The sequence below is a fragment of the Peromyscus eremicus genome, chromosome 2, assembly GCF_949786415.1.
Source record: "Peromyscus eremicus chromosome 2, PerEre_H2_v1, whole genome shotgun sequence".
Lineage (NCBI taxonomy): Eukaryota > Metazoa > Chordata > Mammalia > Rodentia > Cricetidae > Peromyscus > Peromyscus eremicus.
In genome coordinates this window covers 48,521,129-48,542,627 of record NC_081417.1, presented here as the reverse complement: position 1 = coordinate 48,542,627, position 21,499 = coordinate 48,521,129, and the positions used below count along the sequence as shown (strand labels likewise).

General features: G+C 37.4%; 1 long non-coding RNA gene and 1 pseudogene across 1 annotated transcript; one reads left to right on the top strand and one right to left on the bottom strand.

The window, feature by feature from the left end:
• The first annotated feature begins 5,717 nt into the window (after positions 1–5,717).
• Positions 5,718–8,419, top strand: LOC131904736 (thioredoxin-dependent peroxide reductase, mitochondrial-like; annotated as a pseudogene).
• A 1,620-nt stretch (positions 8,420–10,039) lies between these two features.
• On the bottom strand, positions 10,040–20,042 carry LOC131904632 (uncharacterized). Its single transcript, XR_009377781.1, has 3 exons — positions 19,940–20,042; positions 11,234–11,317; positions 10,040–10,185 (listed from the first exon to the last, which is right to left on the bottom strand). It is a non-coding gene; the product is annotated as an uncharacterized LOC131904632 (long non-coding RNA).
• Between the last annotated feature and the right edge of the window lie 1,457 nt (positions 20,043–21,499).

Sequence of the window (21,499 nt, the reverse complement as noted above, 5' to 3'; positions counted from 1 at the left end):
CATGTTTATCACAAATATAGACCCAGTTATTAGTATCAAAATTTGATATCCTCTACTTCTCTTGTTGCTTTGAGGAGATATTTGTTAAGAGGCAACTGAAGAGAAGGAGACAGGTGTGTGTGTGTGTGTGTGTGTGTGTGTGTGTGTGTGTGTGTTTTATAGTACAATAAGATACAGTCCAAGAGAGTGGGGAAGGCATGGTAGCAGGAACAGGAAATAGCTGATCCTATTGCATTCATACTCAAGATGCAGAATGAACATGAATACCAACCATAAAACCTCAAGAGTTTTCCATCTCCAAGCCAGTAATCAATGTCTTCCAATTAGGCTAGCTATCCTGAATGTTCTTCAACCTTCCCAAACACTGTCACTAGTTAGAGACTAAGTGGTGAAACACAGGAGCTAATGGAGAATATTGAACATTCTAACAAGAAAGCTGTTAATGCATAATTTTACTTCTGGGTCATCTACACTATTTCATTGTATGACTACTCACAGGTAGACATGATGCTGGAGAAGGGGCTCAGTTAGACATGGTGCTGGAGAAGGAGCTTAGAGTTCTAAGTCTACATCATCTGCAGGCAATAGGAAGAGAGAAAAATACTGGGCCTGGCTTGAACATTTGAAACCTCAAAGGTTATCCCCAGTGACAAACTTCCTCCTGCAAGGCCACACCTACTCCAACAAGGCTATACCTCTTAATAGTGCACTTCTTGTGACTATGAATTTAAATATGAGATTATGGGAATTATTGCTGAGGGTATCGCTCTTTATAAATAAAATGCTGATTGGCCAGTACCCAGGCAGGAAGTATAGGCGGGAGAAGGAGAGAGGAGAATTCTGGGAACAGGAAGGCAGAGAGTCAGGAGATGCTGCCAGTACCAACATGTAAGATACTGGTAAGCCATGAGCCATGTGGCAAGGTATAGATTTATAGAAATGGGTTAATTTAAGATGTAAGAACTAGAAAGCTAGAAGCCTGAGCCATGGCCGTACAATTTGTAAGCAATATAAGTCTCTGTGTTTACTCAGTTGGGTCTGAGCAGCTGCAGGACTGGCAGGTGAGAGAGATTTGTTCTGACTTTGGGCCAGGCAGGACTGGAGAAAACTTCAGCTAGAGTTATTCTTATTCAAATAACCACACCTTCCATAAAGGCCCTTGCTCTTTTCTTTACAGACAGACAGACAGACACACACACACACACACACACACACACACACACACACACACATGCACACACACTAAATATGACCTGTGCAGTCCATATAATGTTACTAGTATGAACATAATTTTAAGGCTAGCTCTTTGGTATGAATAACCAGTTGGGATGCTCTTCTCTGGGTAATATTATTTCTCTGGCTTTCAGAGTCTGATCATTCCTTAGTTGCCTGTAGTTCTTTGTCTATGGTTGAGGCCTATTCAGCTCTGTGGATGCACTATCAATCAATTTCTATACCAATTTCCTCTTCTCTTTGTTAATTTGTATCTGTATCCCACCTTGGATTTAAGTATTGGATATCTCAGGCTTTGTTCTTTGGGCTCCTTTACCTATTCAAGGTCTTTTGTTGTTCAGATGCATTTTGAAGTGGTTTTCTCTGTCTGTAAAATGTCACTGATAGAATTAGACCACATTGTTTTAATAATGTTTGTCTAGAATAAGAAAATCAAATATTATGCTTCCTCTCATAAGTGTATCCAAAACTCTAACTCCTAAATTTTCATATCGAGATGGTAACAAAATGAAAAGGGCCAGCAAAATAAATGAGGCCCATGTTACTGGAAACAGAGTCTTGAAGGTTGGGAGTGGGGAGCACAACAGAAGAATGTAGAGGGAGGAATACTGGAAGAAAGAGTGCAGCGAGATAACCAGAGGCAAGAGGTAGAGAAGGAAACAGATCAGCCACATGATATTACAAACTAAATTGGAGAATAAACAGAATGTCACTGATATTATAAAGAATAGTATTGTATGTGTAGGTTGATTGGTATGACAATTTATCAGTATCACTTCTGTTCGGTAAGGGAACATGGGAAATATTTGTTTTTTATCCTCAATCATATCCACCAGTATTTTGAAATTTTCATTGTACAGATAATTCAATATTCCATCAGTTGAAATTATTTCAATGTATTTTCCTTTTTGTAATTGTTGATAGTTGATAGTTGCTTTCTTATTTTATTCTCAGCAATTTAGTTTTTCATACATAAAAATCCTGCTAATTTTTTTTCTGTTGATTTTAAACTCTGAAACTTTATTAGATTTATCCTTTAATTTTAACAGTCTACTATTAAGTCTTTAGGGTCTTGTCATCTGTAGACAGGAACAATTTGAATCCCTCCCTTCCATTCCTAATTGGATGTCTTTCATTGTTTTCCTTATGTAGTTCCTTTGGTGCACAGAGTAGTGAAAGAAAAATCATCATGTATTAATTGAAGAAAATTTTAGGGTAAAAAAGAAAATTAATATCAGTTTTCTATTATTTGATTAAGCACAAGTTAATAACTCACAGACACCTGACTCTCAATGAATGATAATATTTTTCTGTGAAATTAAATATCATACTGAACCAACAACAACAATGATAAAAGCAACAATAAAAATACTAAAACAATCACATAATATGAATGAACTGCTATTATATTGTTTAGATACATACTAAATATAATTATTTTTGCATATAAATACTTATTTTAGTTATTTGAAATGAGTACTAAATTTCTGCACAAGCTTTTTTGTCTGGTAACTTTATTCTCCTTCAAACCTTTATTCACTTTAACTCTGCATCTTTTGGCTTTTCTGAAAATAGCTTTCAAAAACTCAAACCTTCATTTTTACTTTTTATTGTGCAGTTTTCTGCTTCCATTCTTCAAAGAAAGAAGGTGTGTTATTTGTCTCTTTGCTTATTTTTTAATATTGCTGATTCACCTATATTATAAGTAATATTATGAAATCCAGGAAGCTAAAAACTAAAGTATGAACAATTGAAATAAAAATAAGAAAAATGATTGCTCTATGTGGTAAGATGCATATTAACATCTTTTGCAAACTCTATGAAATAATATTTGTGTCTAATATTTTGAAATCTCAACACAGTTATTACTGATGTTGGATATTTTAAACAGGGCTCAGAAAACCTGTTATGTGGGTATATTTAAATTAATAAAATTGATTTTGCAATACTTCTGTCAAACTATTCTTATTACCATCAAGTGGTGTGTGTGTGTGAGAGATAGATAGAAATGTGTTTTAATTAAAATAATCTGTTTACATAATTATGATCAAGATTGTAACTCTCATAAAATCCATGCATTTTAAAAGGACTATACAGATAGGAGTTGGAACATGCTCACAAATGCAATCATTTTAAATTAGTGACCCAGGGGATTGGGCAACAATCCTAAACACAGTATGAGGAAATTATTACTCTGTAGTAAAGGTTTCAATAAAATTGTATGCTCATTTGGCTTCTCATAGCACCAAAGGAAACCTGTCTGCATAAATAGTAACCAAGTCGCAACATGGTTAATGCTATTTCCCTATTAACTTTATGTTGTATAGTGCTTACATAATGCTGTGAAAATGCTCACAATGAAGGGTAATGACTACAATAACACTTTATTCAATGCCTTAATTTGTTCTGTGAATCGTCCAGGCCAATGTAATTGCTTTGTTAATATGACATTGTTGTACAAACAGGTCATGCACAGATGGAATGGGTCCTTCTTAACCAGGCTATGTTAAGCGGTTCTATAAAAGGGGTTTCCAAGTAGCTTTACATAAACATATCATATTATTCACTTTCTCAATGAGTGAATATTATTTTTTTACAACTCTTGTAAATATACCTTTTTACAACTCTTTATTTTCTAGACAGGGTTTCTCTGTGTAATAGTCCTGGCTGTCCTGGAATGCCTTATAGACCAGGCTGTCCTTGAACTCACAGAGATCCACCTGCCTCTGCCTCTGAAGTGCTGGGATTAAAGGCATGTACCACCATCACCAAATAAAAGGTATGCAATTTTAATGTTGATTCCTCCAAAAAAAATTATTCCTACTGTAGCTTTAGGCCTCTTGTAGCAATTTTGAGGATACTTATACTCAAATAAAGATATGAGATGTAGTAAGTAATAAATTGTGAGTGATCATTACATTATAGCATAATAGAAGATTTCATGTAAATAAATTGCTGCATGGGAAGGATTTGAATGACCACTGGGCATTGTAATGGTTATGGAAAACATTTCAACAATCATGGGATGAGACAATGATGGTTTGACTACTGATAAAAGGAATGTGATTATGAATAATATAAAACATGCTTAAAATCACCTGAAAGGGATTTAGTGTCTTTACAGCTCAATAGGATAAAATATGACCTATCTTAACTCATGTCAAAGACTTGTCAAAAACATGTCTAGAAATAAAGTAAGATAAATTGAATCCATATACTGCAACAGACATCAAAGCAAACAATCCAATAGATGGGGAATTTCATCATTTCTCTACTTTCATATGCCTGATCTTTGAGGCCCACAATTTAGAGAAATTCTGTCAAGCATGGTGCTGTGGGATGGTCTGTATGTCAAATGCTCTGATTGGTCAATAAATAAAACACTGATTGGCCAGTGGCCAGGCAGGAAGTATAGGTGGGACTAACAGAGAGGAGAATTGAGAGAACAGGGAGAAGGAGGGAGACACTGCCAGCTGCCGCCATGACAAGCAGCATGTAAAGATGCCGGTAAGCCACGATCCACGTGGCAAGGTATAGATTTATAGAAATGGGTTAATTTAAGATATGAGAACAGTTAGCAAGAAGCCTGCCATGGCCATACAGTTTTGTAAGCAATATAAGTCTCTGTGTTTACTTTGTTGGGTCTGAGCAGCTGTGGGACTGGCAGGTGACAGAGATTTGTCCTGACTGTGGGCCAGGCAGGAAAACTCAAGCTACAGCATGGTGATACCTGTGGAGTACATTTACTAAGTCTTACAGACTTATACTCTTCTAGGAAAACTACAAACCAAAACAAGTAACTAAGAAATGGAATTATGTAGTAATGTTTTCTTTTGAAATTTTTTGTATAGATGTACTATAATTTTTAATTATGTGTATCTTGGGGGAAAAGGGTGGGTGGGTTGTAGAGTTTTTTTTAACTCTTTGGAAGCCCACCACCCAGCTCCCAAGTAAATGCATGGAGACTTATTCTTACTTTTGAATTCCTGGTCTTAGCTTGACTTGTTTCTTGCCAGCCTTTCTAACTTAAATCATCCCATTTTTCTTTAACTACTTTTTGCCTCTGGGCTTTGTACCCTTCTTTATTCTATATAGCTTTCTTTCCTTCTTACTCCGTGGATGCTTATGTGGCTGGGCGGCTGGCCCCTGATGTCCTCCTCTCCTCCTTTGCTCAGTCGTCCCTCCTTGCTGTTCTCTTGAGCCTAGATTTTGCTCTCATTTATTCTCTCTGCCTGACAACCCTGCCTATTTCTCTCTCCTGCTTAGCTATTGAGTGTTCAGCTTTTTATTAGACCAAGCATGTATTTTAGGCAGACAAAGTGACACAGCTTTACAGAATTGAACAAATGCATCATAAAATGATGCAACACATCTTTGTATCACTAAACAAATATTCCACAGCTCAAATGAATGTGACCCATTTTAAACTAATATTTTACTACAGTGGGTGTATGAGTACATGTTACTGCAGAGGCCAAAAGAGGATGGAGAATCTCCTGGAGTTGTTGATGGTTGAGAGCCACCTGATACAGATTCTGATTTCAGAGCCACTTCTCCTTCCAAGTAACGTTTCATCTTAAAAATGAAAATTCCGGAGCTTGGGAGATGGCCCAGTGTTTAAAAGCACTTGTTTATGCTAAGGAGCTAGAACCAATTCCCAGCACCTACATAGCCCACTCACAATGATCTTTAACTCCAGTCCCAATGGACCTGATGTTCCTTTCTGACCTCCTCAGGCACCAGGCATGCACATGGTACAAAGACATGCATGAGAGAAGTCGTCATACCAATAAAATAAACGCTAAAATAAAAATAATACTAAAAATCAGAATAGGCCAGACTGGTCTACAAAGTAGGTTCCAGGACAGCCAGAGCTGTTATACAGAGAAACTCTGTCTCAATAATAAATAAAAGAAAATAGGGGCAGTTGGCCATTATCTATGCCCACTGAAGCTGCTGCATGTACTGAAGATGGCATCCTTGAAGGGAAGATTCTTCCAAGCTCTGGTTACTCAGCATATGAGTGATGTTTCTCAGAGTATTTTTGCCTTTGCAATAGTCAGACTTACTTCTTCTAGACCAACCTCTTGACAAATATACTCTAGTCTGTCTTTGCCCTAAGAAAACTTTAGCCTTTGCACCAGTTCCTCATTACATGCTCTTGGTATCACACAGCATATGCCATGTTTTAAGGGTCCATTGTCAGTGGTGATTCCAAAGAACTAAACCTTGATGACTTCAAGGGGAAATTCTTGATGCTTTTCTGTAGCTAGAGTTTTCCTGCCTGGCCCACAGTCAGGACAAATCTCTCTCACCTGCCAGGCCCACAGACGCTCAGACCCAAACAAGTAAACACAGAGACTTATATTGGTTACAAACTATATGGCCGTGGCAGGCTTCTTGCTAACTGTTCCTACAGCTCAAATTAATCCATCTCTATAAATCTATACCTTGCCATGTGGCTCATGGCTTACCGGCATCTTCACACGCTGCTTGTCATGGCGGCGGCTGGCAGTGTCTCTCTGACTCAGCCTTCCACTTCCCAGCTTTATTCTCCTCCTTGTCCCGCCTATACTTCCTGCCTGGCCACTGACCAATCAGTGATTTATTTATTGACCAATCAGCAACACACTTGACATACAGACCATCCCACAGCACTTCCCCTTTTCTTTTTTTTTTCCAAAAAGGAAGGTTTTAACCTTAACAAAGTAAAATTACATATAATTTGGGAATTTGGGCGTAGCTTCTCTTACTACTTCCTGCTGGAGGGGGGCGCTGTATCTTATGGGGACACAAAGAAAATTTTAGGATTATGGAATAGTCCATGAGGTTGTATTGTCTGAGCCAGTTGCCTTCAAACCATTCTGGATGTTGGATCATCTGGGCCATGGTGTCATCAGAGACCTTTCAGGGGGTCTTGGCTGGTCAAACCTGATGTACCTTAATCTGGAACAAATCCATAGCCTCTGGCTTTCTGTGGGAACAAAAGCAGAGTCTCCTTTCCAAAGCAACATATCCTTATATCCAAATTTTGAAGTCAAAGTATCTTTAAAATATACATATTGGTTTAACTCAACACCTTTTACAATCAAATGTTTTTCTGCAGTTAAAAATCCCAAAGACAACACAATCCAGATTCTCTGTGTAATATTCATCTTTACATGGCTTATTTATATTAATTTTACTGTCTCTTTAAAGACTTTATTTTTTAAAACTATGTATTTGTTTATATAACTGTATATATCACCTTTTTTGTCTCTTTCAAGCCCACTTATATTTTACACACATTGTAAACTATTACATCTGAATCTGTCTTATTGTGAATCTATTGCTTTAAACTGCAGCAGCTGTGGCTGCTGGCTCCACCCACCTCAGCTTCCCAACATGGCTGTGGTTCGTTTACTGCCAGCTCTGTGAGCTATCGTGGGTCTATGCTTTTATCCAAGCAGCGTGTAGTCCAAAAACCTCTTTTTTTGTTTTGTATTAGCAAAGGCTAAATCCACCATGCAGCTTAATGTGCCACTTGCAGAGGCCTCATTCCCGCCATACTGCAGGTCGAGCGAGCACGCTAGGAACCTATGAGTAGCTCAAACCGGCAGCTGCAGCTCATTTGAGAGAGACAATTAGGAACTGTTTTTAGCTCCGTTTTAGAATCTTTTTTCTCAGTTTTTAGGTGGAAACTCTTGCCACCACGTTGGACACCACTTTTCTTCTGTTCTTTTGATGTCATGTTTGTGTGTCCCACGGAAGTTGTGGCTTTCTGTGATAAACTCAATGAATTTCACAATGTGAACTATGATGTGGCTACAGTTTTGGTGGGTTTTCACTTTAGTCACCTTGCATGGATCAATACACCAAGGAAGATTGGCAACTTGAGCCACATAAGCATTACACTGTTGTTGTATTTAATTAAGGAAGTAACCTGCAACTACAGGTTGCTATTGGAAGGTGCTGTTGTGGTACTCAAGAACTTCTTCATAATTGACCTTAATGGTGTCATCAAGCATTTGAGTGTCAACAACAAACCAGTGGGCCACAGCATGGAAGAAATCTTCCACATGGAAAAGGGTCCAAGATTGTAGAGACCCATAGAGAGGTCTGCCCACCCAACAGGATATTGGAGCCCTCTACAAAAAAGCCAAGTCTAATGTCTTCCAAATAGTACTTTGATAAAGTCTGTCAGTAGATCATTTCATGTCTAGCGTTCACCTGTGGCTTCTCCTGCAAGATCCACAGTTGGAAACGTTTCACCACCCTGAATATTATTATAGATGGTAAAAGAATCAAACTTGAGCTTTTAAACCCCACTCCAAATGAATTGTTTTATATACAGACTCAGGGTTTCTCAATGTGGCTAGCTGCCTCAATAGTAATCCTAACTGGATCAATTTTAACAGCTAATCATTTCCCAAAGAATACCTGGATCCCCATTTCTTAGATTATGTCTTCAGATGGTAAGCATTCTCTTGAGTCTTCTCTGAACCTTAATCTAACCTGAAGTAGCTTCTCATTAAGGTCCTGAAATTGTCTCATGAATTTCTGTGTATTAAACGGTATTTCCACTTAGAGTAATAAAAGTCATAGTGTTTCTTCCTTATCATCAGCACTATAAGTTATGTTTCAATGTATATGTGATACAAACACATGTGAATCTTGTTATTAAAAATACAGCAATCATGTATTGTCCCAGTCTCTGACATTTAGAGTTTTCATACTTACTTTTCTTATTTTATTCATGCACTGACAGTGCTCGTGAGTATTTTGAGATACTGATGAGGTGTAATCTTGAAGGACTATGTCTAATCCAAGAATTATATTTTTAAAATCACCATAATCATAGTCTTTCCTCAAGTGCTGGATATAAAAATAAATCTTGAAATAAGTATTAAAATATTTGAATTTTGACTTAAAATATTTTAAAAGAGAATACTAAGAGGATTGTTTGTGTTCAAAGTCATGTAAAACACATTTGCGTTAGGCTATATATTAAATTGTGTCTAGAACAGTAAAAGGAGTAGAAGAAAAGGATTTTAATGAGCATGGCCTTGAATCAGAGGTTTTTCTTTAATGTTTTTTTTTCACATATTAACTATATTTTATGAATAGAACTTATCATGATTCCTAAAGCTGTAACCAGTTTCAGAAACTTATTATCATCATGGAAAAGGAAAATAAATGATTACTGATGTTGGAAGAGTGAGTTAGAGGTGAAGACTGCTACAGGTGCCACTTCTTAGAGTCAGGAAACCCTTGTTGGAAAACATTCATCTCATCAACATGTTAAGCTGTGCTAATTATTTTGCTGAAATTTTCAATATTTACTAGGATTTATATACTGCTAAAATCTGGATCTTGTGCAACGAAAAAAGAAAACAAAGATATGAGACTAGAATACCAGAGGGCTGTGGAAACTGGGGGGAAGGGCCACTGGTATGCAACATAGTCAGGTGACCTTAGGGACAGCATGAAGACTGAGCAAATTTCCAGAGATGTGAGAATGTCTGCCCAATGGCAAAGGTGATGCTGTGGTTACAGTGGCTCTATGGTACTTAAATAAGCAGGCACATTGCTTTTTTTATGAAAAGCTTCTAGAATTCTAGTAATGCTAATAATACAATCTACTACTTGACTTCTTTAAAATATTTCCACAAATGACCTGACCATGCTCATTATAAAAGTTAGCTTCTCTTCTGAGTTGCTAGCTGAAATTATTATTCTATTAGGAATTTCTTCTGAATCATTAAGTCATTACCATGCTGTGAGTTACCAAGAAAAACTACTCAATGATAACAGCCCCATTAATGCCTCTAGTGAAACACTTAACAAGTTCTTTATTGATCTTGGTTCCAAATACATCAAAATGTTGAATTACAGCTTTGTTGAACTCTTCACCCTACTGATGTTCTCAGGAGCACAGCTCATTTCCAGTTCAAAAGTACTTGTCCTTCACCTCTAGGTTGAAAAGAAAACAAAATAATAAAATTGACCCAAGTGATAGATAAAGGTTGTCTTTACTCGAACTTCTCAGTTTTAGTATTTTATCCTATATTATAAATACACTAGTTGTCATTCATTTATTTTTAAAATACATAACAGTTTCGAATACGTTTTTGGGTAGGTTGTATATCCAGAAGTGGTGTTATATGTCCAGAATATTATATATGAATGAGTGACGATGTCACACTGAAACACATTATTTGTACTATAATACCTACCATCTAAAAACTAAAAGAAATGATGTGAGGATGGTAGGAGGCAGTTCAAGAAACTGATTAGGCTCTGCCCAGATTAGGCTCTGCCCAGATTAGGCTCTGCCCAGATTAGGCTCTGCCCAGATTAGGCTCTGCCCAGATTAGGCTCTGCCCAGATTAGGCTCTGCCAATGGGTTTAAATCTCAACTTCCTCTGTTAATGGAGTATCTCTTTCAACTCACATAAAATTTACCAATGCCACATTTTCTTCTTTACAATAAAATAATCTACCAAGAAGATAGTTTTTTTAGACTTCAAGATAATCTATGTGAACAGCAATTCAATACCGACTAATTCAGTGTTCACACATATATAATACATATGCATATATATAACATAGATATTCATACCTATTGTGAATTCTAACAAACAACTCTATTTGATCAAAAAATGGAAAGTCATCAATCTAGAATATCTTTGTGTATACGACCTTACATTCAGGATAAAGACACAAAAAATAAAAAAGTCAGTGAAAACTCTAATGTATAAAAGCCCTAGATCCTATTCCACTACTATATGTCTTGTTCAATTTACAAGTAAACAAATATCCTTATGAATCAACACAGATTTAATTTAGCCACCTTGAATGGATTTTATTCTTACTTCTGTTTAAATCATATTTTTCTGTCATGAAATATGTGAGGAAGTTTGCTTGTGACTAAAATGAAGTCAGGCTGACTTTGTAAGCAAATGATCTGTATTTATTATGAATAGAGAAAAATCACAGACATCATGATATGTACATCCACCTGATGCTGCTTCCCATTCACCATCACAGCAGGATACCCATTCCTTCACAACTGAGGTTTCATGTTCAGAGTCATTGTCAAGGCCTGGAAGGAACATATAATGCTTTGAATGAACTCTATGACGTGGTCTTTAAACACTTTAATTTGATCTAAAACTAACTTTTCAATCTAATGAAAAATTAGTTAAATAGAAATTACTGGAGATAGATGACATTTAGCTGCATCCAATGTGAACAATCTACATTATGATGATATTTGTGTGGCAAGTGATTAACACAGACTGTCTCCACTATTTCACTCTACTGTGGGAAGTGGATATTTACTAAAATAGTTTAAATAATGTATGATACAGTTAGGAGGTTCAAATTAATTAATTCTGTAAAAAAAAATCTGCTTTCTTTTCATTCTAACAAAAATGCAGTCAGATATGCTAAGTAATGTCCCCCATTTATTTTGAAATAATTTGAAAGGAACAAGGCCTTATCATAATAACTAAATGAGTAAGCCAGCATTGCAATAAGCCATTTCCAAATCCAAAAGTTGTCAGACAGTGCATTGTGATTCTCACCCCACCATTTCTATTGTGTCATGAAATAATCCAAGAAAATTAAGGTGTAAGAACCTTAATATGTTTTGTTAGATTTGGCAGGAAGATAGAAAATGTCAATCCTGTAATATGTGTGGTCAGCATGTAAGAGTTCCACGTTGGAGGTGGGGCTGTGTCCTTGTTGTCCTTGCAGAGAGATCTGCCATGTGTTGAACAGATTTTTCTCTTACCTTTTTACCTAAGACACTTTAACTCAGACGTTATGCTTTAAAGGTGTTCCATTGACCTGGCTAATACTTTTGAGATAAAAATAGGCTCATGGTTTCCCAAGATGATTTAACTAACTAGTCTTCAATATTTTGACAATATTTATTTTGTCAAAATTAAATAAAACTGTGTTATGTTGTTATAAATCATGTTGGAAAAAAAGTCCACAGCAATTTTTTTTTTTTGCCTGTTCTTCATCTGCCTAAAACACCACAGAAATTTAATCAAAATTCTTCTCTGGGAGGCAGCTCTATGGAGCAGTAAAAGAAGTGTTCGGGAACGGAGCACTGGCTCCTCCTCTAAATGATTATACTCAAGCTAATAAAAATGTAGAGTAAATGAACTGCATACATTTCATCATGTGGCTATAAAAGGGATTCATGGGAGGTGACTAGATTCATTACTACTGATATTGAAAGGTTACAGTAAAAAATTGGGAGGTAAATTTTTAAATATGTATTTCCCCAATGTCTCTATTATAAAACAGTAAAAACTCACTAGAAACAGAAAGTTTAAATTTTAACCATATGCTCAGAGTTCATATATGCTTCTGTGCCAAACACTTCTTTTTCTAAAAACCTCTTTCATTTCATCCTCTTTATGAGAATCAATTATTTTGATATATTACTAAAGCTGAATTAAACATGTGCTTGCAATGGGAGGATTTTCCTAGCCAACACCATGCTGAGCACTTGGGAAATCTCAAAGCCTAGTGCTTTACTGGCCTCTATTGCCACAATCTCAGAATGACAATTCCACACAGGAAGTTCAGTAGCAATTTTACTTTTGAATTTGTTTAACAAAAATACAAAAACAAAAACAAAAAACAAAAAACATCTAAACTGCCAACAAGGAAGAATCTAATATTTCTAAGACTGTATAAAGAAATCTAAGCAATTTTTTGAAATAACTCAGCTCTTATAATTATCATACAAGAGATATAAATTTAAGTTAAAAAATCACTTTCTGAAAATTTCTTGGTTACACTTTGTAAATGAATTATATAATATTTGTTATCTTGGATCTTATATTCTTAAATATATATATTATATATATATATATATATATATATATATATATATATAAAGATCTCTGTTAGAGATCTTTGAAGCATGTTGCCTAATGGACTCTTAATATTCACTTTTTCATGCTAAAGAGATACTGTGTTTTCAGTAATCCACATATACTGTATTGTAAAACACTTCCAGACATGGCAAATTCAGAGTGCAGAGGGTACAACTCATTATTCACTGTGTGGAGATGTTAATAATTTAAGTATCAATATCATCAAAGTTCAGACAAAAATATGAGGCAGTTTTATGCAACTTGAAAATCAAGCAAACAATGTTAAGAGAGATGTTTCAGTGATCCCGAATTTCCTTAAATGTTGTTTGTATCTGTAAAATAGGCCAAGCCATAAAAAATGCTTTCTTAAGTACCATTATAAAAATTGAATTGAGGGTATAAGAAATGGGTCAGTGGGCAAAGATGCTTGTCTCCCAGCCTACCTGTGTTAGATGCCCTAGACTCATATGAAGAACAACTTCTCAAGTTGTCCTCTGACTTCCACACATTTCCTGGTATGGGTAACCACACACATATACACACACATGCACACACACACACACACACACACACACACACACACACAAAATAAGTAAGTAAATAAATAAATAAGTAAGTAAATAAATAAATGTTTAAAATAAGCAAGGAATGGGAATGAACAGGAAGAATTCCTGTCTTAAAAACAGTATTATTAAGCTAATTGCTGACACAGGAAGGCCTGACATATCACATCAGTGACAATCCAGATACTCTTCTAGAAAAAACAGTACAAATAAAATATGTGTACTGCATACATATATCTTAAATAAATAAATAAGTTTAAGTAATAGACAGAACAAAAATGGGGAAGAAAAGAGAGTATAAATTAGTTTACATAATCACTTCTACAACAAAATGTTGTTTGGGGAAAGCTGAATTCCTGTTTCTTGTCTGTGATCACTCCTATATGGCTCAGAAGAAACTCTCTTCTATACCTTTGCAGTGAGGGCTTCTTTCCAAATGCTGTGAAGAAAATCCATCACTAAGGCAATTTATAGAAGAAAGAGTTTGTGTGTATTTATGGTTCCAGAGAGATTTTAATTCCTGTCTTAGTTAGAATTACTGTTGCTGGGAAGAGACCCAATTATCAAAACAACTCTTATAAAGAAAAACATTTAATTAGGGATGGCTTACAGTTTCAGAGGTTTAGTCCATTATTTTCATGGTGGGAAACATGGAGGCATGAAAGTAGACATGGTGCTAGAGAAGGAGCTCAGAGTTCTACATCTTGATCCTCAGGCAGCAGAAAAAGACTACTGTATGCCACATTGGGAGTAGCTTGAGCATATAAGAGACCTCAAAGCCCGCCTCCACAGTATCACACTTGCTCCAACAAGGCCACATATCCTGGTAGTGCAACTCACTCTGGGCCAAGCAATCAGACACATGAGTCTATGGGGGGGGGGGGCATTCCTATTCAAACAACCACAATTCCTCATGGGAAGATGGCAAGGCTGTAAGCAGCCAACATTTGTACCTGGAACAGAATCTCAGAGTTCACGTCTTCAATAAGAAGAACCAAATAGATAGAGAGCACTGAGAATGGACTTGGCTTCAAACCTTCAAATCTGGCCCCCAGAAACACATTTCCTCCAGTAAGGACCACCTCTTAAATCTCTCCAAATAGTCTAACTCAAATATATGAGACTATGGGGGACATTTTCATTCAAATCACCTTGATAGGTCTGAAGGTTAAGGGTCCATTTCCAGATTAAAATGATAGCTAAAGGTAGTCCATAGAGATGGTGATATTTGAACAAAGACTTGGAAGTTGTAAGGAAATAAAAAACGTGTGTAAACAGGAGGAAGGCATTTTTAGGTGACTGGTGACGGCACATGCTTTTAATCCCAGCACTCGGGCACAGAAGCAGGAGGAGCTCTGTGAGGTCAAGGCCAGTCTGGTCTACAGAGTGAGTTCCAGAACAGCCAGGGTTACACAGAGAAAGCTTCTCTCAAAACCAAAAAGAAAAGAGAAGTCACAAACAGAATACTTTAGTCCAGTGTAGCCTGGTGTTAACAGGGGCCTTGAGGCTGAGGCAGAGTGAGTCACTAGAATTACAATGGGAGACTTACACAGAGGGAAAATGGGTGGTCAAATCAGGGCACAATACGTGATTACAGAGGTCTTAGGAGTTATTGTAATAATCGAAATTCCATAACAGATGGTTACCAAGAATACCACTGATTAAAGTCCAAAAAGCATGGGCTTGCTGGGCCGTGATGACACACACTTTTAATCCCAGCACTCAGGAGGCAGAGGCAGAGGGATGTCTGTGAGTCTGAGACCAACCTGGTCTACTGAGTGAGTTGCAGGACAGGCTCTAAAGCTGCACATAGAAAAACCATGTCTCAAAAAAAAAACAAAAGGAAAAGAAAGAAACAAATAAACATGGGCTTAATAACATGTGAGAACTAGGAAATTTGTGTGTTAACTTGGCAAAAGAGCTTTTGATTCCAGAGAACTACTACAGTCACACTCTACATATAATTTGAAGTTTGGAGTTTGGGCCTAGCAAAACTAATCTAAAGATTAAATATAGGATATGAGAGAAAGAAAAGAAGACTATGTGAAGTGTTTAAAAACTGAAATTACAACAGTCCAGATAGGAAAGACAGAAGGAGGACCAAGCTTAGAATTATGAAGCAGGAAGTGACTTCTGCATCAGACTTGTTTCATTTAAAATATATATTTAAATGCTTTAACAACCAGAGGCTTATGAGGTAAGGAAATTCTTAGAAAGCAACTGGGCTTTCTATAAACCAGGAGTAAGATGTGTCCTAAGATAGAAGTAAATACTTACATGGTATGTTACTAAAAGCGCTGATAAACTGAAGATAGAGCTTTAACTAGTGCACTTCGTAACAGAATTAAGAAAAACTTGCTGTCAGAATTTTATAAACAAAAGTAAATATGAAGAAACTTACAGAATTAGGTAAAATGTACATAAAAGAAAGGGGTAGATTTCGGGAACAATGAAATTGAAGAGGTAAAACAGCATGAATTCTAGCACACAAATAGAAGTGATTCTTCAGGATAGCAATGTTGATAATTGGAGGAATAAAAGAGCAATCCAGCATTAACCCCCTCAATAAAGCTTTTTCTAGAGTCACAATCTGTCCACACCTGTGGAAGATTGGGAGCGCTCACAACAGAACATTGAGAAGCCAGTGAAAACATTTGGCTTTGTTTTCCTCCGTTGAGTCCAAGCTTCGTGTGAACACACAGTGAGGTATTCTTCAGTAGCCTCATATGTATCCCATATTTCCTTTCTGTTCTCTTCTCCCATCAAACCACAATCAGGAGTCAAGCTTATGAGGTTATTCCAGAAGGACATAGCAATTTCTACAGGTAAAGAAACATACTAGAAGTGTTGTCTTCTGCTTTCAAATGTTAGTGATTTTCCAAGTTCCTTCAAGATTCTCTTCCTTTCTGGTTGTCACGAAGGGCAAGTTTAATGCTTAACAATTATTAGTAAATGTTGATAGCCTCTAAGAATCCGAGCAAAGTGGGGCTTGAACAGCTTTCCTACAATCTCAGTACCAGCTGGTATGATGATGCTACAATCATGGCAAGACTTAGTCTCCACCCCGAGCATACAAGCATTGACTGGAAATGAAACATCAAAAAAGTGTTTATGGAAGTAATGAACATTTCACTGTCTGCCTTTCAATATCCCTGGAAGCAAGTTTCAGAGGAGTGCCTTTCTGAGGTGGAGGTAACAAGATTCGGATAATGAAATGGAAAAAAAAACTTTGTTAGGGCCTTATTTGGGGAACCCAAACCAAATAGATCTCCAAACCAAAATTCCTTGCATTTGAGGAGCCTGGATTTGCCACACTCCTGCGTAGGAAGCTGTAAAAATCTTTCTAGTCAAATTGTGTTTAAAATCTACTCAACTCATGATGGGAACATACCACAAGCATCCTTAATGACAATTTGGAAGTATATTCTTTATAACTTGCAATGACAATATTGAAGGGCTTTTAGCACCCTCAAGGACAAATTCCTGATTAAATACAGTGCAAATGACAACTAAGTATGCATTGATAGAGTAGGTCTTCTAAAATACATGAATTTGCGATGATAGAATATTCAGTTTCTTTCAGTGATTGCTACTCATTAGCCTAAAATCAGGGCCAGATTACATTGCACTTAGATTGGGATCCTGAACTTGTGACATTTGCATGCCCGTGTATGGAATATATCTATTTGCACTTCTCCCTGGTCAGTATGTAGGTGAAATTGAAAATTTGACGGCCATAAAAAATTTATTCTATGATGGACTTTAATATTGTGTGACTCTTCAAAACACTCTTCAAATGAGACAAGTGGCTTAGCAGGTAAAGGCCCTTGTTATCAAATCTACTTTGTGACACAGACTTTTCCTGGGAAGGCACAAAATGGTGACGCTCCCCATACAGAGACCCCACAATAGACCAAAGTAACAATTGGACCAGTGCCCAACTTGGTGAATCAATGAGTTTTTTATTGGGGTTTCCAACAGAGGTAGGGTGAGGGCTTACTCACAAGAATGTGTCTTGAGTAAGAGCAGCTGCAACACCAGAAACCACACCCCAAATTGGTGATGATGCCAGAAAACCTGCAGCCTTGGAGATCTCAGATCAGCCTGCAGGAAGTTCCACAATTCACACATCTGTCTTCTTTTCTGCAGCTTGGCTGGCCAGATTCTTCACCCCCAGCAACTGTTTAACTGGTTAATTTTTTTCCACTGCTGGATAGAGGTCCTCAGGAATCTTCCAGTTTCTTGTTTTCAACACACATGTAGCCCTCTAATTACCTCGTCTCCCACCTGACATTCAAGGGCTTCCTTCGACCTCCTGAAGGAAGCCTTTTGATGGGAGTTATGATGCAATTCAGAATGATAGGCCATACAAAGTCTGTGACTTGAGTTTGATCCCTGGAACCCATATGGTGGAAGGAGGGAGCCTACTCCCACAAGTTGTCAGTGACACACTCATTCACACACACTCACACACATAAAACACACATGTGTGCCAACACATGCAATAAATGTGTAAAATGCTGAATATTATGCAATAGATAAGAACACTTTCAAACTTCAATGATTTTAAATGTTCATCATATTATATATATTCTTCAGATGAAACTTTTGTTTTTAGAATAGCAAAAATATGAGAATAACTATAAACTCTGCATTATTAATTAATGTCAATATAGATTTTAGAAGGCCTAAAACTTGCCATAAAAGTATAATTTCACTCATTTGATGCTTCACAAAGCGTAATTTGTAAGAAACTCAATAATTTTTTAATCATATCACTTTCTTTTCTTGCATTTCTAATATGTGGATCTGCCTTAATAATCTTTTAACAAAACATCTGAAAATAGAATCAGGCAAATATAATTTCCTTTGTTTCAGTTACTTTTAACTAATATACATATATATATATATAATTTATCTCCTAGTAATTAGTGATTAAGACCAAATTTAATTAAAAAAATTTCAGGCACCAATGAGAATTCTGATTGTATCAAAATATCTTGGATTTGTGCCCGACAGTCCCAGAATTACTATAGCTTATTGGCCAGTTGTAGAGAGCAGAAGGGTATACTGACAGGTGAAGGTTGGAGGGGGCATGAAGCTGCTTCTAGCTGGGAAATTATAAATGTTACTGAAAATTAAAGTGAGTCCTGCCAAAGTTTCTAGGGAAATTGAGGATCCCTTTCTGGAGTTCTTAGTCTCATTAATCAAAGAACCGGAAACAATAACAATAACAAAAATATCCTGACCCAAAAGGAAACTCAAAAACAGTTTAAAAGAGAAACTTCCAGTCAGGGGGTTGTAAATCTCTGCACCTGCTGAAAGGAAGCCATGATACTTGTAAAGAGACACACAGTGGATCAAGGTGGGGCTTGGGACTGAGGGTGGATAGCTTCAGAGACAAGGAATAAAAGAGTCCTAAGGACCAGAGAAGCATACTTGGGCAAAAGAAAGAGACAGGTGGGAAGAAAAAGGAAAAATCAAACCTTTTTAAACTCAGTACTCAGAGTTAGGCTGACCTAACAGAACGCCATGGCAGTTCCATAGCAGCTGTACTAGGCGGAGGGAACATTGGGGAAGAGAAGTACATCATCTCATTGAAGGGATAATTATTCTTCCTGTCTCTTAGCATGCCTTCAGCCAGTCCCTTCCTGAAGGGTCACCTTTAACAAGGTTGTTGATCTGCCTGACTAGAATGTTAGGTATTCACTCAGAAGGGGAGGGGAATGAGAAAGTTATGTCTGTAGTTGTTAATTTCCTTCAAAAATGCTTTTGTCTAAGCATTTTTTTTACATTGTTGGGAAATGTTTTTCTCCTCCAACTCTGTTTCCACCTCCCCTCTCCATGTCTACATTTACTATTACTGTATTCTGACTCCACTGTATTGGATTTTAAAAGAAAAATACTCTGTTTAACCATCCTTGTTTTTAATGTAGCATATGGATAGAAAATCCCACCCTCAGGCATCAGGAATAAATCTCATCAAATGCAAATTAATCAGGGGTTTGGGAGCTTTGATTCTGAGGCCAAAATACATGATTCTGGAGCTACCTTTTACAGTAGAACCCTTCCAGAACTCTAAGTTCCAGGGGGCCTTGAGATACCTACAATGTCATCCCTCCATCGGAATGTTTAATACTCAAGAGGAATTGAAACTGTCTAACAATGAATACGGTCCTCCACCCATCATAGTCTCAGCGCTGGGGTTGCTTCCTATACTCCCAAGTTACCTTGGAGAACCAAGCACAAACATACCCCACTTACCGGAAAGAACATCACATCCCAGGGTGTACAGTGCATAGTCCTCAAAGGAAGAATCTGTCCAGCCTGTAGAATCACAGGACAGGTGTCTCCAGCAGTATTCCCTAACACACTAAAAAAGAATGTAGTCTCAGCACAGACCATGGCAACCATCACACACTTTTCCAATAAAGATGCAGAAATAGCATAAACAAAAACAAGGACTCGAGTGCACTGGTTAAAATGAGTGTCCTGATCATTCATATATATATATAGAAGTCTTCAAATTTTGAGAACTGGGAAAGAAGCTTCTCCAACACCTTTTTCCCCTTCTTTATTTTTCTCTTTTTGTTTTCTTTTCTGTGAAACCCTGTGTTTTTGTGTACACATTTCAAAGATATTTTGCTTTGTAATGTTTTTAAACTGCTTATGATTTCGTTTTCTAGTCTCTTTCACACATTCATCTATGCCTTTTTTGTTGGGAGTTTTTCTTTCCTTTTTCTCTTTTCTTTTTTTAATTAATTTTTTTTCATTTATTTTGCATACTGCCCACAGTTTCCCCTCTCTCCTCTACTCCCGTTCCCTGTTCCCCCTCAGCTGCCTCCCATCTAACCCCCTCCCCATACACTCCTCCCTCATCTCCATTCACAAAGGGGCAATCCTCCCATGGGAGTGATCAACTCATGGAACATCAAGTGGAGGCAGGACCAAGCTCCTCCCCATGCATCAAGGATGGATGAGGTAATTCAGCATGGGGAACTGGTTCCCAAAAGCTAGCTAAGCATGCTAAGGACAGGTCATGATCTCACTGCTAGAAGCCTCACAAATAGACCAAGCAACACAACTGTCACACAACATGCAGAGGGCCTAGGTTGGCCCCACGCATGCTCCCTGACTGTTGGTCCAGAGTTCATGAGCTCCCCCAAACTTAGGTCGGCTGTTTCTGTGGGTTTCCTCATCATGACCTTGACTGCCCCTGGCTCATACAATCTCCCCTCCCTTTCTTCAGGAGGACTCCAGTAGCTCTGCCCAGTGCTTGGCTGTAGATCTCTTCATCTGTTTTCATCAGTTACTGGATAAATGCTCTCTGATTACAATTACAGTAGTCACCAATCTGATTACAGTAGATTGCCAGTTCAAGCATCCTCTCCACTATTGCTAGGAGTCTTAGCTGGGGTCATTCTTGTGGATTCCTGGGAGTTTTCCTGGCACCAGTTTTCTCCCCAACCCTGAAATGGTCCCTCCTATCAAGATATCTCTTTCTTTACTCTCCCCCTCCATTCTGGCTACAAGCCACCTCTCTAATGTCCAGGCTGCCCAACCCACTCCCTCAAGTTCCCATGCCCCCATCTCATCCATCCTTGCCCCCAGTTTACCCAGGAGATCTCTTCTATTTCACCTTCCCAGGGAAATCTATGCATCCCTCTTTGGGCCCTCTTTTTACCCTCACGTCTCTGTGTCTACATAGTATTGTGCCATGATCTATTTGGCTTAAAAACACTCATATTTGTTCTTCTCGTTTTGACATTTATCTTATTGTGATTTTGAAGCTTTTCAATATTGGGAAAACTTTTTATTATTTAT